The sequence below is a fragment of the Oenanthe melanoleuca genome, chromosome 12 (assembly GCF_029582105.1).
Source record: "Oenanthe melanoleuca isolate GR-GAL-2019-014 chromosome 12, OMel1.0, whole genome shotgun sequence".
Classification (NCBI taxonomy): domain Eukaryota; kingdom Metazoa; phylum Chordata; class Aves; order Passeriformes; family Muscicapidae; genus Oenanthe; species Oenanthe melanoleuca.
In genome coordinates, this window is record NC_079346.1 from 16,945,964 (window position 1) to 16,961,485 (window position 15,522).

The 15,522-nt window shown below is 40.9% G+C and overlaps 1 protein-coding gene across 3 annotated transcripts in view; it reads left to right on the forward strand.

Annotated features, from left to right (window-relative positions):
* Positions 1–15,522, forward strand: part of ATP2B2 (ATPase plasma membrane Ca2+ transporting 2) — a 375,734-nt gene that overhangs the window by 96,412 nt on the left and 263,800 nt on the right. For all 3 annotated transcript variants that reach the window (XM_056501190.1, XM_056501182.1, XM_056501187.1), the window contains exon 2: positions 1,235–1,285. The gene's annotated coding sequence lies outside the window, so the exon portion shown is untranslated. The remainder of the gene's footprint in view (positions 1–1,234; positions 1,286–15,522) is intronic.

Here is a 15,522-nt window from a genome sequence, read left to right on the forward strand (position 1 = left end):
GAGTCACCTGCTGATTTTGGGGGCTGGTGTCCAGCACAGGGATTGCATTGTCACCTCCTGGAGGAGATGGATTTGCTTTTTGCTCAGCCTGGCATTGTGTGTGCAGTTCAGAGTGGGAGAGCTCTGGCTTTTAGCTGTTTTCATGGGGGAATCTCTGGGATAAATGTGCTACAGAGATGTTGGTAGCCCAGGTGGTGGAACAACATGTTTGCTTGGAACTCCTGCAGCTTCTGTCAGCTTGGGGTGGCAGAGAGGTGTTTGTAGTGCTTCAATCAAGTGGGTTAGGCTTCTTTTTTTCTTTTTTTTTTCTATTTTTTTTTTGGGGCCAAACTTGAAATCAACTCGTGTCCCCTCCCTCACCCAGCTTTGTCTCTGGTGTTGCCCTTTGAATTTCTGACCCAGCAGAACCCGGCGACTCCAGGAATTTCTTTTTGGCTCTGTAACAGCACCACATCCCTTCTGTTTGTTCGTGCATCCCTCTGTGATGCTCTGAGGAGCCAGGAGAGGAATTGCTGCTGGGTCTCTGTGTGCTGGAGCTCCTGGGGGGCTGGCACTGCTGTGCTCCTGCAGGAATCTGCTGGTTTGGGATCCCCCAGCAGCTCAGGCTGTGTCCTGAGGGATGTGCTGCACTCAGGATCCTCTCTCTGCCTCCATCAAATCACCCCCAGAAGGGCTTGAAACAGATCCCTCGTTGGAAATGTTGCTCTGGAATTAGATTTGTGACACCTGTGTGCTTGTGCTGATGTGATTCTTGGAAGAGCTGTTCCTCCAAAAGGAATGTCATGTGCCCTGATTCATGCTTGTATTTATTTAATAAACATTTTCCCTCCAAGATATTTGATTCTAAGTAAAATTGAGGTTGTCAGTTGAATATTTGTATACCTGAATGCTACTACAAAATAATTATAATTTACATGATAGCTTTTGTGTGCATTAGTAGTTTGATTTTTCTGGAATTAGACAATATTTAGTGCTTCAGTTCTATTGGAAGGTGTGCTATATCTTATTTTTTGAAGGTGTGTAGCACTTCATTTTTTTAAGAGTCACTTTTAAATTTTCTGTTGTTACAGAAGAAATAAACTTAATTTTATTAATTGTGCAATAAACCCATTTGGAGTTAAATGAAACCAGCTGCTTTACAATGAGTGAACTGCCTTTTTCTTTAATTTTGCACTCATAATTTAAATTTCCAAAATATAAACTGTTTTTTTTTTTTTTTCTTTGTTTTTATCAGGTCTTGCATGCTGTGAGAGGAAGATCTCATTGCCTGGTGTGCTTGTTCATGGTGAGCCTGATTTCCTCCTGTTATCCACATTGCCATTCCAGGGATTATTATTCCATCAAAGGGATATCATGTCATTTTAGCAATCAATCATTTGAAATCATCATAAACACGTGGACATGAGTTTAATATTTTTTTTTTCTGAATAATTGACAAATCTCCAGTTTTGTGCCACATCTGGTGCAAAGTGAGTTTTAAGGACCTGTAAAGGATCTGATAGTGGCCTCAAAGTTTCAGTGGTCATGGTGAAAATTGGGCAGGATGGGGCCAGTTTTGTGGTTTGAAATAATCAGTGGCACCACAATTCCTGCAGTCCCCACATGAGATGTACAAAAAGCACACAAAATGCCCAGCCCAGTGAATCCTGTTTTGTCCTGGCTCCAAACCCTCAGGCTCTTTAGCCATGCTAAGGAATTCTCTGTGGCTGCCAACTTTTTTGGCACTTCTTAAAATAACTCAGTTAAATATATTTCATAAACTCATTTTGTATAGGCAATAGAAGCCCCTGTGCTGCTCCTCAGCAGCACATGTTCCTTCTCTTCCCCTTCTCCTCCAGATATTAGCAAATTACCCCTTTTATTATGATATGAAAATAAACCAGCTTTTGGGATTAGCCCTCACATTTATCAAATGGTTTTCTACTGTGTTCTGCTTTTTTTACAACTTCTCTATTTCTGGGTATGCTGATACATATTTTTAAATTGATTATTTTCCCTCATGCTTTTAACTGGAAGTAGGTAATCCTCATGTGGTTCCACTGTTCTTTTTTCTTTTTTTCCCCCCATTTTACTTTTACTTTTTTTTTTTTTTCATCCTAAGATCTCCCTTGCCTACTCCAGGATGTTTGAGCTGCTTGATGACCTCCACCTCTGAGAGCAGAAGTTAATAAACAGCTTTCCCTTGCTGATGGGATTAGGGATGTCAGAGGAGTGGCCAAGGCTTTAAGGGACACAGATTTTTAATCTTCTTCCATAATTTCACCCTAGATGAGTCAGAAAATCTGCTTTATTAAGCTGTTTGGGTAATCAATAGACAATTCAGCTGAGCTCCCTGGCATTTCTGAGAGCCAGAGTTGTGCTGCAGCTTCCTGGAGGAAAGTGTTCAATCCTGGGGTGCCCATTGATGGTTCAATAATCAATAATCAATAATCAATGATCAATAATCAATAACCATCCCCCTTCCTTTGCCCTGTGGGGTCTCCAGCAGCCCCTGCTGAAGGTTCTGGGCAGCTTTGAGAGTGTGACAAGGACAAGCCCTTGCTCAGTTGCACATCACATTTAATTACTGCAGCGAGACATGGTGCAAGAACAAAACCTTGACATCTGTCAGGTCTTTAATGCCAACATTTATTTCCTCCTTATTTATTTAATTTATTTAATTTATTTATTTAGTGCTGTTTCCTGTACTTTTCTGACATCCCAGCAGCTTTTCTGTGTAATTCATGGGGATTTTGGTCCACAGTGTGCTGTCCAACATGCTGATATTTGGAGCAGTTCTGCAGCTGCTTGCTGGAGCTTTAGAAATGGTTTGAGGATCTAGCACTGAATTTAATTAACCTGGGAGCCCCAGAGAGATAGTTAATGGTTCCATTAATAACTTCACTTCCTCATGTGCTCAGGTTTAAAATATTAGAGCAGTATTTTGAGGTGGGAGAGGAGTGTCCTTCACTTTGGGGTCCAAGCATTCTTCCTGATTTTTCTTGCCACAATTATTGCAGAAGGCCCCAAGCTTGGCATGGCTCAGCTAAAATATTTTTTACAACAAATACAATAAACTTGTCATCTCAAGGGCCTACAGTTAAATTTTACTAATGCAAATTGCTTTTGAGTCAGGCAAGTCTGACAGTGTTATTGTTTGTCTTTTAAAAATACATTTTATCAAGGCTTGCACAAACCCCCAGATGAATTGAACTGTAACTTTTTCTGATTTTGATGGAAAAAAAAAATCATTTTATGATGTTGAATCTTTCTGTAATGATGTTGAGAGGAAGAAAATTCTGATTAAAACAGAGTATTAAAAATTCTGCCCACAAAATAATTTGTGAAGAGGAATTGCAAATCCAGTGGCAAGAAATCTTTATAGCCAGACAAAACTGCTTGGAGCTTCCTTTTGTTTCTAATTTATATTCACAATAATTAATGAGGATGAAGAAGCAATTGGAGAGATCAAACTATCAGTACACTTGGTTTAAAATCAGTTACCACACTTTTGAAAGTGCTGCAGCACAAGTTTTGTGCTTGGATTCTATTGGCAGAGTTCTGTCCTGTGTGAAGAACTGGTGCAAACAGAAATGGCTTTTCAGGGAATCAAGGGTAAGCCACACACAGTTTATCTTTTATTTAGAATTATTTATTATCTAGCATTTCACTCTAGGTGATGCTGAACTTTCCAAAATAATTTTATCAGCTTGCAGCTTGCAGTGTGGTTTAAACCCATGGCACTTTCTCTGTGCAGTGGGTTTTTTGGAGATCCTCACTCCCCTCCTGGTGTGAGGCTGATCTGATTCATGTGCTGTGGGGACTGTGATGACTTTGACTCGTTTCTCATCTTTTCTCTGCTGTAAATTGTAAATTGATTTATCTGGTAGTTTATGTTGCTGAATGCAGAGGGAATAAAGCAGTGCTGAGGCAGGGAGAGGTTCCTCCAGCTCATTTTCCCCTTGCTGTGTCCCTTCCTGGGACCCCAGAAAGGCTTTTTGTGCAGGATGGGGCTCAGAGCTGACCTTTAAGAAATGCCATTATAAACAGGAGTTGTGGAACTTCTGCAGAGATGGGGCTCTGGATTGCAGGTGCTCATAATTAGATTAATTTACACAGTGAAGGAGGCATGGAAAACTGATGGAGGGCTTATCAAATCAGCTAAGGAGAGCAATTAATCAGACAGGCTTTAACTGTTTGGGTTCTATTTTTTAATTATCAGCTGGAGCAGTTTGCTTCCAGCTTGCATTAAAGGGGGCATGGAGTGCAAGGCTGTGCTTGGGGAGTCACTTCCCTCCCTGTGTCCTTGTCACCTCTGTGTCTCAGAGTGTGGCACCACTCAGGGATCCACTGCCATTCCCAGGGCACAGAGCAGCCTCCTGTGCACAAAATGATTTTTTAAAAAAAAATGTTTGGCATTCTCTGTGAAAATACCAACAAAAAAATTGCCAAGAGTGGGCATGAAATTTTATCCAAACAGTAACTTGTCAGTGTAAGGGATCACCAGGCAGCTCCTCAGGAGCTTCTGCTGCAGTATGGTAACAATTACCTTAGGGGTATTTAAAAGCACCTGAGAATTATGATTTTAACAAGTTGCTTTTATTTCTAATGGAGTTCATCCAGTTACACATATTGACACATTTTTTGTTTTTCTGACTCCATTTGTAAATGATCTGGTATTTTCAGATGGGCTTTTCCTGCCTTTCACTGCAGGAATAAAAAGAGGGTTCCATAAGATTAAGCCAAGAATACTTTTCCTTGTTTCATTTCACAACAAACCTCTCTGGTTGCTGTCAGGTTTGGCCCTGGGAAACTGGCCTGAGGCCCCATAATTTTGACAGCATTTTGAGTATTTTTAGGGGGCAGAGATCTCTCTCCAGACATGACCCTCCCATTTCCCTTTTCATTCTGTTCAGGAGGTCAAATAATTTTTTTTCCCACATCCACAATGAATCCTAGAGCACATCAGAAAATGGGGAAGAATGGAAATTAGCACTTCTTCCTCCAAAGCTGAAGAAAGATGATCTGATGAGAGCAAGGCTTCCTTCAGATCTCTAAATACTGAACTGCCTCTTGTGTAGAGCTTAAATATAGGTTTAAGATCATTCCTTGTGCCTTCCTTTAAAAAATACCCAATGAACATTCTGGCACATTAGCTTTGGGCATTTATATTTAGGAGTCTTATCACAATTTAAAATTCAGCTGTAAAACTGGTTTTTCCTCTCTGCAAGTCCTCAGCAGTTTTATCTTAAATATCCAGAAATGAAAATCTTAACCAGGGTTATCAACTTGGGTCAAGCTTTGAAATCCCTTTTAGACATTTTGAGTGATATTTTTCATGCCCTTAACGCTGAATGCTTCAAACCCCAAAATGTCCTGTGCTTGAGTTCTTTTGAAAACTGCAGAACCCTTGAACAGCTGAAGATTAAGAGGAGGTTTTTGGGTGACTATTTCAGGATTTTTTTATAGATTGATCATCACATTTGCCTTAGGAAGATAAAGGATAGATCTGAAAGCTGATGCCTGAGATGTGTAAGCTGCATTTTCTTTTACATCTCTGGAAAAGTAGTCTCTGATTTTTCTGATGAATTTCTGCCTCTTGCCTTGATTTTTGAATCACTGGAAATAAGATACAGCTTCTGTTTTAACCAATATGGGAAACTGCTAAAAAGCCTGTAAATAGGAGTAATTAACACCCACCTCCTGTTTCCTTTTTCTGCTTGTTTAAATACAGGATTTCTAGGTCTGAAAGCATGTGAAAATAATTCAGACAACATGTATGTGCTTTCAACGTGCTTGTTATTCCTTGGGAAGGCTTGAGGGCTGTGCTAAACGTGATCTAAATTAATCTGGTATTGATATAAACCCAGGAACAATTTAATGTGTTTATTTGGAGCCTCTGAGGCAGTCCAGGATACCTGGATGTGACTGATAACTGGATCAATGGGGAGGAGGGAATGATGGATGACTTGTAAAGATAACAGTGCTGCTGAAGAGCTCGTGCTTGTAAAACCCTGAGTGCCAACTCGAGGAGGGTGTTTGGCTCTGTTTTTGGGAGGGGGGTGAGCAGAACTCTGGTTTTTTGGAGAGGGATGAGCAGAATTCGGGTTTTTGGGAGAGGACTGAGCAGACTCTCTGATTTTGGGAGAGGGGTGAGCAGAACTCTGGTTTTTGGGAGGGGTGAGCAAAGCTCTCTGGTTTTTGGGAGAGGATTGAGCACAGCTCTCTGGTTTTTGGGAGAGGGATGAGCAGAGCTCTCTGGTTTTTGGGAAGGGGGTGAACAGAGCTCTCTGGTTTTTGGGAGAGGGGTGAACAGAACTCTGGGTTTTGGGAGAGGAGTGAGCAGAACTCTGGTTTTGGGAGAGGGGTGAGCAGAGCTCTCTGGTTTTTGGGAAGGGGGTCAACACAGCTCTCTGGTTTTTGGGAGGATTGAGCACAGCTCTCTGGTTTTTGGGAGGGGTGAGCAGACTCTCTGGTTTTTGGGAGGATGAGCAGAACTCTGGTTTTTGGGTGGATGAGCAGAACTCTCTGGTTTTTTGGGAGAGGATTGAGCACAGCTCTCTGGTTTTTGGGAAGGGGGTGAGCAGAACTCTGGTTTTTGGGAGAGGGGTGAGCAGAGCTCTCTGGTTTTTGGGAGGAGGATGAGCAGACTCTCTGGTTTTTGGGAGAGGGATGAGCAGACTCTTTGGTTTTTGGGAAGGAGATGAGCAGAACTGTCTGTTTTTTTGGGAGAGGATTGATCACAGCTCTCTGGTTTCTTGGGAGAGGGGTGAGCACAGCTCTCTGGTTTTTGGGAGGGGTGAGCAGACTCTCTGGTGGAGCTGGGCTGTGCTGGCGCAGCTCTGGCCACAGGGCTGGTGCCTCTGGCAGGTGAGAGAGGCTCTGGCAGCTCTGGAACTGGCAGGTCTCCTGCCTGTGAGCCAGCACAGGCTTGTTTGGACAGCAGGCAGCTCTCAGCATGGCTAAGTGCTCTGGAACTTTTGGGTTTCTCCAGTTCTTCCCCCTGGACATCTGAGGCAGCTCACTGGCTGCTGTTCCACAGGGCACTGTAGTTTCTCTTTGATGCAGAAGAAGCCTGGTCATGAATTTGAAACTATTTCTGCCCTTTGAATTTTTTTCCCAGTGATGTAATAAAATGTTTAAAATATCAGCTTGAAGAAAAGACTTGAGAGCCATAGGAACAGGGGGAGAAATCATATTGTGCAATAATAATTACATTTATGGTGTTCTTTTCATTTCATTGACTCTCTGTCTATGTTCCACTGGTGGGAATGTTCTTCTACCATTCCCAGCAGTAAAGCTGGAATAGGGGTGATGCATTAATGGCAGTCAGGAGTTCCAATCCTTCTGTCTCATTTCCCATAGCACAGAAGCCATTATTTGCAATTTGGTTTAATGCTTATAATATAAGTTTGGTATAACTGTTTATTATCCCATGGTCCTGTACTTCTAAACTTGTTTTCCCAGTAGTTTGTGTATCACACAAAGGATGTATTTTGCTCAGGATGCTTAATCAAGGTCATTGTTATTTTTGGTTTAGTAGCTGGATATTTTCTTCCCCATTACATTTCTTTGAGAACCTTGATGTTGTGCTGTAGTCAGTAAAAAGAAGGTAGAATTAAATCCCCTTTTTTAATGGTCTGAGGCTCATGGTATGAATTAATCTATTTTATTTTTTAAAAAAACTTACTGTTTTCTATCAAGTAAGAAAGCTTTTACATTTGCCTAAACACTACATCAATATTTCCAGCAAAATAATTCTTTTCCTCAAATTTCCTATTTAATAAAATACAGCCTCTTTGAACTCCACAGACCTCACCATCTGTTACTCAATTTTCACTCCATAAAATTTTCCTGACATCTGTTTAATCAAATATATTTTTATAGTCATGGAGAAATTTAGTTCAAACTTGGTATTATCCTGTTCCTATATGCCAAACAGAAAATATGAAAATAATGAACAGGAACTTATGGGAGAGGAGAGGGAAACATTCAAGTGGAGTCTGTTACCACTTAGGGCACTCCCTGGAGCTGGAAGTGACATTGCTGATGGTCCTGAGGCTGTGGGGCTTGGTGTTCCCTCCCTCCTGCTTTCTGCAGGGTTCCTTCACTCCTGCTTTCTCCATCCTTTCCTTCCTCCTGCTTTCTCCATCCTTTCCTCCCTCCTGCTTTCTCCATCCTTCCTTCACTCCTGCTTTCTCCATCCTTCCTTCTCTGCTGCTTTCTCCATCCTTCCCTCCCTCCTGCTTTCTCCATCCTTCACTCATCTCCTGCTTTCTCCATCCTTCCTTCACTCCTGCTTTCTCCATCCTTCCTTCAGCTCCTGCTTTCTCCAGGGTTCCTTCACTCCTGCTTTCTCCATCCTTCCTTCATCTCCTGCTTTCTCCATCCTTGCTTCCCTCCTGCTTTCTCCATCCTCACTCACTCCTGCTTTCTCCATCCTTCCTTCACTCCTGCTTTCTCCATCCTTTCCTCCCTCCTGCTTTCTCCACCCTTCCCTCTCTCCTTCTTTCTCCATCCTCCCTCCCTCCTGCTCTCTCCACCCTTCCCTCCCTGCTGCTTTCTCCATCCTTCCCTCCCTGCTGCTTTCTCCATCCTCCCTCTCTCCTTCTTTCTCCATCCTCCCTCTCTCCTGCTTTCTCCATCCTTCCCTCTCTCCTTCTTTCTCCATCCTCCCTCCCTGCTGCTCTCTCCACCCTTCCCTCCCTGCTGCTTTCCCCACCCTTCCATCTCCAAGGGCTCTCCGGGCTGTCTGTATTCCCGTTTTCCCACCGATCCTTTCCGTGCCGGGGTTGCGGGGCGCTGTCCCCATCGCTCCAGGGATGCTGTGCTGCTCTGTGTTCTTCCTTCCAGGCTGCTTTTCCAAAGGAAATGAGGCACCTGCCATTCCTGGCTGTCAGTCTGTTGGTTGGGTTTTCTCTCGGGTTTCATCAGGAGATTTCCATCGGGGCTGTGCTCTGACAGCCCCTTCCCCTCTCCCATCTGGCATTCCAAGTCAGCAGCTGTGTAAAACAATCATTTACAAGGTTTGGTACCAATAGCAGTATTTGTCCCTGCTGGTCATCACCACTTTTTGTCCCTTCTCCTGGTTTGTTAAGGTACAGAGTGTTGTACCACATATCCTGGATTTTGGAGAAGCTGCTGGTGTGGCTTTTCTTTTGTTTATTTTCTCTGTTGCTATTGGGGTTGGTGTTTAGACAACTTCCAGAATGATTGAGCTGTTTACTGCAGATTCATATTGTTTTGCTTGGAAACGGAATTGATATTTACAACTGAGTAATAAATTTAGAATATTGGTTTTTAATTGAATCTGCAGCAGAAAATGCTGATTAACTTGAATGTAATGATGAAGAGCAATGCTTTTTGAATTTTTCATGGAAATCCCATTATCTGCACATGTAGTATTTATTAAATTGAAATTATCTCATATTTTAAAATAGTATTTTGTTTCCTTTCACAAAGAAAAAAGTCAAGTTGTCATTGTTGATTTTACTGATTAGGTGGCCAAAATCAATTGAGATGAAACATGAGTAAAATTTTCTAATAATTAGAGCCCTTCCCTAATTCTTTGTCATCCAAGACACTATTTATCCACCTCGAAGTTTTCTTTATCCAGGGTCATTTATTAAGGTATGCTTGAAAGAAAAACATCTGGAAGAGTTCTTTGCTTTGTTTAAAACCCTCAGTTGATTTGGAAGGCAAACTTCTCAGCTGGTCTTTCCAAATCCTTGAGAGCGAAGCGAAAGCAAAGCTGAGATGCCAAAGTTTATTTCTTTGGGGTTTTCTGATGGCAGATTACAAGGGGAGAGTTTGTTTTCTGGCCATTTTGCAGATTGTTTATGGTAATGAACATGCTGTATAAGTTTAAACTCAAATTATAAGCAGAAGAGGTTTTGGCTGGATGTTAAAATTTAAACACTCTCTTTGTTTTGTGGCTGATAAAATGAGATTGCCCTCATTTGCCTGTAATGAGATCAGCAGACTAAAGGAAACCAGCCTCTCTCTTAGCATGATCTGTGCATGAGAAAACACAATCAGAGGGAGCTGGGCTGATTTTGGGTGTTTGTGCTGCTGTGAGGCTTTGGGAGGGCTGGAAATCAAACCCTGCAGTGCAGCAGTGCTTTTCAGCTGGGTGAGGATCTGAGTGTGGGATCCCCTGGCAGCCCCTCCCAGCTCTGCTGTACCTCAGGGAGACAAAATCTGGCTTTTATTTTTTTTTTCTTTTTATTATTTTTTTTTTTTCCAACTCTATCTTTTGCTGGTATTTAGAACCAAACAAATTAAACTGAACCACGACAGGAAAATCTGCTGGGCACCAGGTGTAACTCAAGCTTCCATTTCCAGGGTGTCACTCCCTTCCCCAGCACAGGCACTTGGGAGGGAGCTGGAATGCTTCTCCAGGGGCAGAATTTGGGGTGCAGCTGATCCCTGTCACCCTCAGCAGGAGAGCTGGGCTGTGCTGCACTGCAGCTGCAGGGATTCTGTTCTGCTCCAGTTCTGCTCTGATCCAACTCCACTTCACCCCAGTTCTTCCCTTCTGCTCTTCTCCACTCCTTTCTCTACCCTTATTCCAGTTCTTTTCTGTTCAAGAGAAATCTTGGAGTTAGATGTACCTGGGGCAGGAGAAAACAGAGTAAGAATCACAAGGAAAAGCAGCTGATTTGGGGATTTTGTATTATTTTTTTTTTTTTAAATTTTTTGTTTTGTTTTGTTTTGTTTGTTTGCTTGTTTGTTTATTTAGTTTGGCAATAAAAGCAGCTGTCCTGTAGAAACTTTTAGAGAGTCAAGTGGTGCAGCAATCCATAGGAAGGAGAAGTCCAGGCAGGACAAGGAGCCCCTGGCTCCATCCATATCTGGGTGACATGCAGATGTTCATTCAGTGCTCCAGTGAAGCTCTTCAAGATTATTTTAAGACAAGGCTCCTGCTACAGAGGACTTTTTGATGTGGTTTGAGGTGGTGATACAGGGAATGTCACCAGTTCTTGCATTTCCAAAATGCCAGCTGAGCAGCATAAGCAGATAAGGGAAAAACAGGACATTTCAATAATAAAAACTTGGATTTATTTTAGGATAGAAAGCAGAAGGAACACCATGATCCAGCAATCCTGGCTGTAAAAACTTTTAGCTTAGAAAGATAAATTCCCATTTCCTTAGGAATGCAGCCTATCACAATGAGAGGATAAGATATATCATGAATTAAAACCTAATTAGAAATTAGAAATAAAGTGGGGGAATTAAATGGTCTATTACTAATGCTGCAAAAGTGCTTTTACAATGCCCTGGGGATCAAGGCTTTAATGATGATTTGTTAGTGAATTGCTGAATTTAAGAAAAAACTTCAAGTTGCACTGGGAATCTCTTCCTGCCACTGCAGAATTTTCCCTGGAACAGTGCATTTTCAAGGTTTTTGTTTTCAGATATTCAAAACAGACATTTTAATCTGTTTTTGTAATTTAACTCATTATTCCTGCTTTTGATCTTGGCCAATATTTAAACATGCCCTCTGCATTTTGAATTCATTTGTTTATTAAAGCTTATTTTCCCTGCTTTGTTTTTTTTTTTTCTTAATTAAGAGCCTGTTTTTAGACTTGATGATCTTGGGGTTAAAAATGTGTAACCATCTGCTTCCCATGGCATCCTTGCAGTGAAGGGATACAGTCAGTGCCCCACAATGATTCAAGAAGTAAATTAATGTGAGAATTTGTGTCCTGGGTGCTGCTGTCACTACAATTTCATTTTATTTTGGTTTTTTCTTCACCACCAGCATCAGCAATCCTATTCTGGGCTTTGGTGGTAATTTGGCTTGAACTTCCTCAGGCAGAGGGAATGGGCTCACTTCTTTTTTTTTTTTTAAATTTCATTTTCCACCTCAGCTTTGGCCACAACTTTTTGTCAGATTTGACACAAATCACAGGATACTTTAAAATACAATGATTATTTTCAGATGAGTTAGCTTTTATGGAAAGATATTTCCAATTTTTATGTTTCATGGATGATTTTAAAACTTTGTGTTAAAAGTGAAGTTTAAAATATATGCAAAAATGTTAAGTGTCCTTTTTCTTTCTAAAGTTAATCCAAGTTAATGGAAGGTATTCACTTTACACTTAGGTGTGGAAGAGAATGGGAACAGCTTTATTTTTTTCTATAAGTAGTAACTTCATGGGATTATAATGTCATATTTCTTGATAATGCATAAGTGCTTTTACTCCTACATGTACTTTGACAAAATGTAAATTCAGTGAGTCACAGTCAAAGTACAAAGGCACTGAGAGTTTGAGAGATTATTTTGCTTTATGCAGCAGAAACCATTATTTGGTATCAAGCCTCCAAACTTTTAAATCATCAAAGTTACAAAAGTCTTGCAGTAATTATAGTAAATACTGTGAATAAGCTACTCAGTTGATACCTAAATTTAGTTTATGCAGAGAATTAATAGACATTTTTGTTTTACATTTGTAGAATAATTTTAATTAGAAGCAATTAAGTAAAATTACATTACTCCAAAGTCAATTGCTGCTTTCCAAATTTCTTTAAACCTCCTTATATTCCATTAGTATGTGAAAGCTGACAGTAATTAAAGTGTGGCTTGTTTATGTTCTGTAAGAAGAGCTAGAGAGAAGTTGAGGGAACCTTTCCATGGGAAAGGGTTTTGCCAGATTGCAGACTGCTCTGATTTCTCTTATTTGGAGCATTTTGGCTCCAAAGCATTTGGTACTGCCACTCTTGGAGCCAGGAGAGAGAATTAAATGGACAACTGATGGAGCTCTTCTTCCAAATCTCCAATTATGCTTTTGGTGGTGGAGTTGTCTCCATGTTTTATGTGTCTGATATTTCAGCTGGAGCAAAAATCTGAACCAGAAAAAGGCTCCTGGAAGTGTCTGCACAGAAAAAGCTCCTGCTGAAATTTGTACAGCATGGATCCAGCACTGCCTAGGTCATGTCCCACATTCAGTTCCTCCTTTTCCATTTCCATGTTAGCAGCTGGTTTTGCCATAAATACTGGTAGGGCAGCCCAGGGACAGAGCCCAGTCCCTCTAAAGCCTCTTCCTGTGCCTGGTGCTCAGCCAGAGATCCTGGCAGGAGTCAGGGCTGGGTTCCAGAGCAGCATGACAGAAAATAGGAGGTGGGACACTTGGAACTCACTTTTATGGCCCCAACAATTGGGAAGGAATGAATTGATTCTCCAAAACTGGGGAGAGGAGGAGGAGCAGGCAGCTCCTGCCAGCAGCAATTACAGCTCAGCAGTCCCCCAGGGCAGGGAGCTGCCCAAATGTGCTGGCCACCACTCCTAGCAGTGCAAGAAAATGTTCTTTTGGCTCATCTTAAATTGCATTTCCCTCTCCTGAGTGGGGCTGGCAAGCAGGCTTGTGCATGGCCAGCCTTGAGATGAGCAAAGGCATCCAGTGCTTGCTTCAGCTTCTCTTTGGGATAAACTTTCAGGATCTGAGAGACAAAAATTAGGGTTTCACAAGAAGAAGTTTGGTTTTTCTAATGGAATTGTCACTGCCATCCTGTCTTCTCCATCCTGAGGCAACAGACAGGATCAAATATGTGATCTTTTCAAAACACTCCCTGCATGGAGCAGTTGGTGCTGTTAAGATCCAAGTGCTGGGAGATCCTGCGTGAAAAATGAATTTTGCAAGTGTGATTGTAAATGTCATTAAGTTGGCTTTAAAATTATATTTTCAAAATCACTATTATGGTGTTTTTTTTTTTTGTTTGTTTTGTTTTGTTTTATATTTTTTCTTTTCTTCTTTTTGACTCTTGAAAACCCAAAGCCAAGAAAGAAAAGAAGAAACAAGTGTAAGAATAAAAAAAAAAAATTAAGAAGAAACAAAATTTTTTAAGTGCATGGAGTAAGGAACTTTGAGCTACGTTTTGAGAGAATTTAGAATTTTTTTTTCATTTCTCCTTTTATATTCTTATAGTGGGTCATGGAACCTTTCTTGGAGCTGAGCCATGTGATATTTTTAAAGTTAGTGACAGTAAATTGTCAGCTGTCAAGTGCTTTTTAGTCTGTGACAGCTTTGGAAGTGGGTCCTGAGGCCACCTCACTTTTCAGACAGGATAACCTGGAAGGAGAGAGTGTAAAATAATAAATTAACACATACCTGGGCTTTCTTTTGTTTCTGTGTCTTCCTGAATTTTCCTTGGCTACTCTATTCCCAACTCATATATATATTCTTATACTTGTTTTGCCATGTAATATGCTGCAACCAACACAAAGGAATTTTGAATTGTGAAAACTGATGATGTCTTCTGGGATGATCATCATCCCTCTGTTAAAAAAAGGATTTTCTGACTAGCTGAAAACGTGGCATTTAGTTCTTGCTATGTTCAGGCTGTGACAGGTCCAACAGATATTTTGTGATGGTTTGGTTTGGTTTGGAGGCTGGTGATTAAAAGAAGTAAAACCCAGGTATGATAGCTGGTAGTAAATCTATTAAAGTATCTTTAAGGCAGACATATATTAAAGTGCTATGGACAATGCAGGTATTTCTCCAGTGTAGAAATGGGTCAAAAATGGCTTTTTTTTGCATCATGTCCTAAAAACATCCATTTTTCTATTATAAGTTTTGGCTTTTTGGCCTAAGAAGATCCAAGTGGGGATGGTGCTACAGGAATACCAGAGTGGAAGTTTGCTGTGGTTCCTCTTTAGTGTGTCCTGGCCAGGTGAAATGGGCACCCACCTTCCTGGCAGAAAGGCAAATTTCCCAGCCCAGGAAAAGCAGCCAGACCTGCTGGGTATTTTTATGGTCTGTGCCACAATCCCCATAACTGCACATACAAGTTCAGTAGTGGAAAAAGCCTTTTTATAGCATAGCAGGGTGGAATATTCTCATTTATTTAAGGAAATAGAGGTGTTAGGAGTTTGCATCTGCCTCTGGTGGTGCTGGCTCACTACATGAAAGACAAAAAGGACCAGAGCTCTAAAAGCAATTCCCAATATCCTGGTTTTTTCCCTCTTGGAATGGCTTGTGCCAAGCTGCAGAGGAGCAGCAGTTCCATAGATCTGCCCTCTCTGCCAAGTGCATGAAAAAGGAAGTTTCTTATTGGGACTGTAAATTTAAAAATCTTTCTGATGGGATTGTGGATGTCCTGTGTGTCATGTATTTCATGTACCTGAGTGCACTTTGATATTGTAGTGGAATCTGTTATATTTCAGACTGCTAGAGAATGGAATGCTTATTTTAGTCACTTGACAGCAATATTTTTTCACCTACTAGCAGCTAAAAAGTCTATTGCTCAGGATTTATTACTTGAAAATTATTTTTCTGGTTTTTAGTAGTAAAATATTTTCCATGGAAACTTTGACTTTCTTTCATAGCTTAAGGATTAGAACCAAAAAATGCTGTTTTGAATTGATGACTTTTATTCTTGTTACCTTTCTTCTTGTCAGGTTAAATGTGTTATGTATGAAATACAAGTAAAATTGAAATTCCCTAGATATGTTTTATTCCATATTACTTTCTGTTGCATTTGATGCATGTTACATAAGAGGACATTAAGCAGACTGTCTATATTCACTTTCAAAGTGTGAAG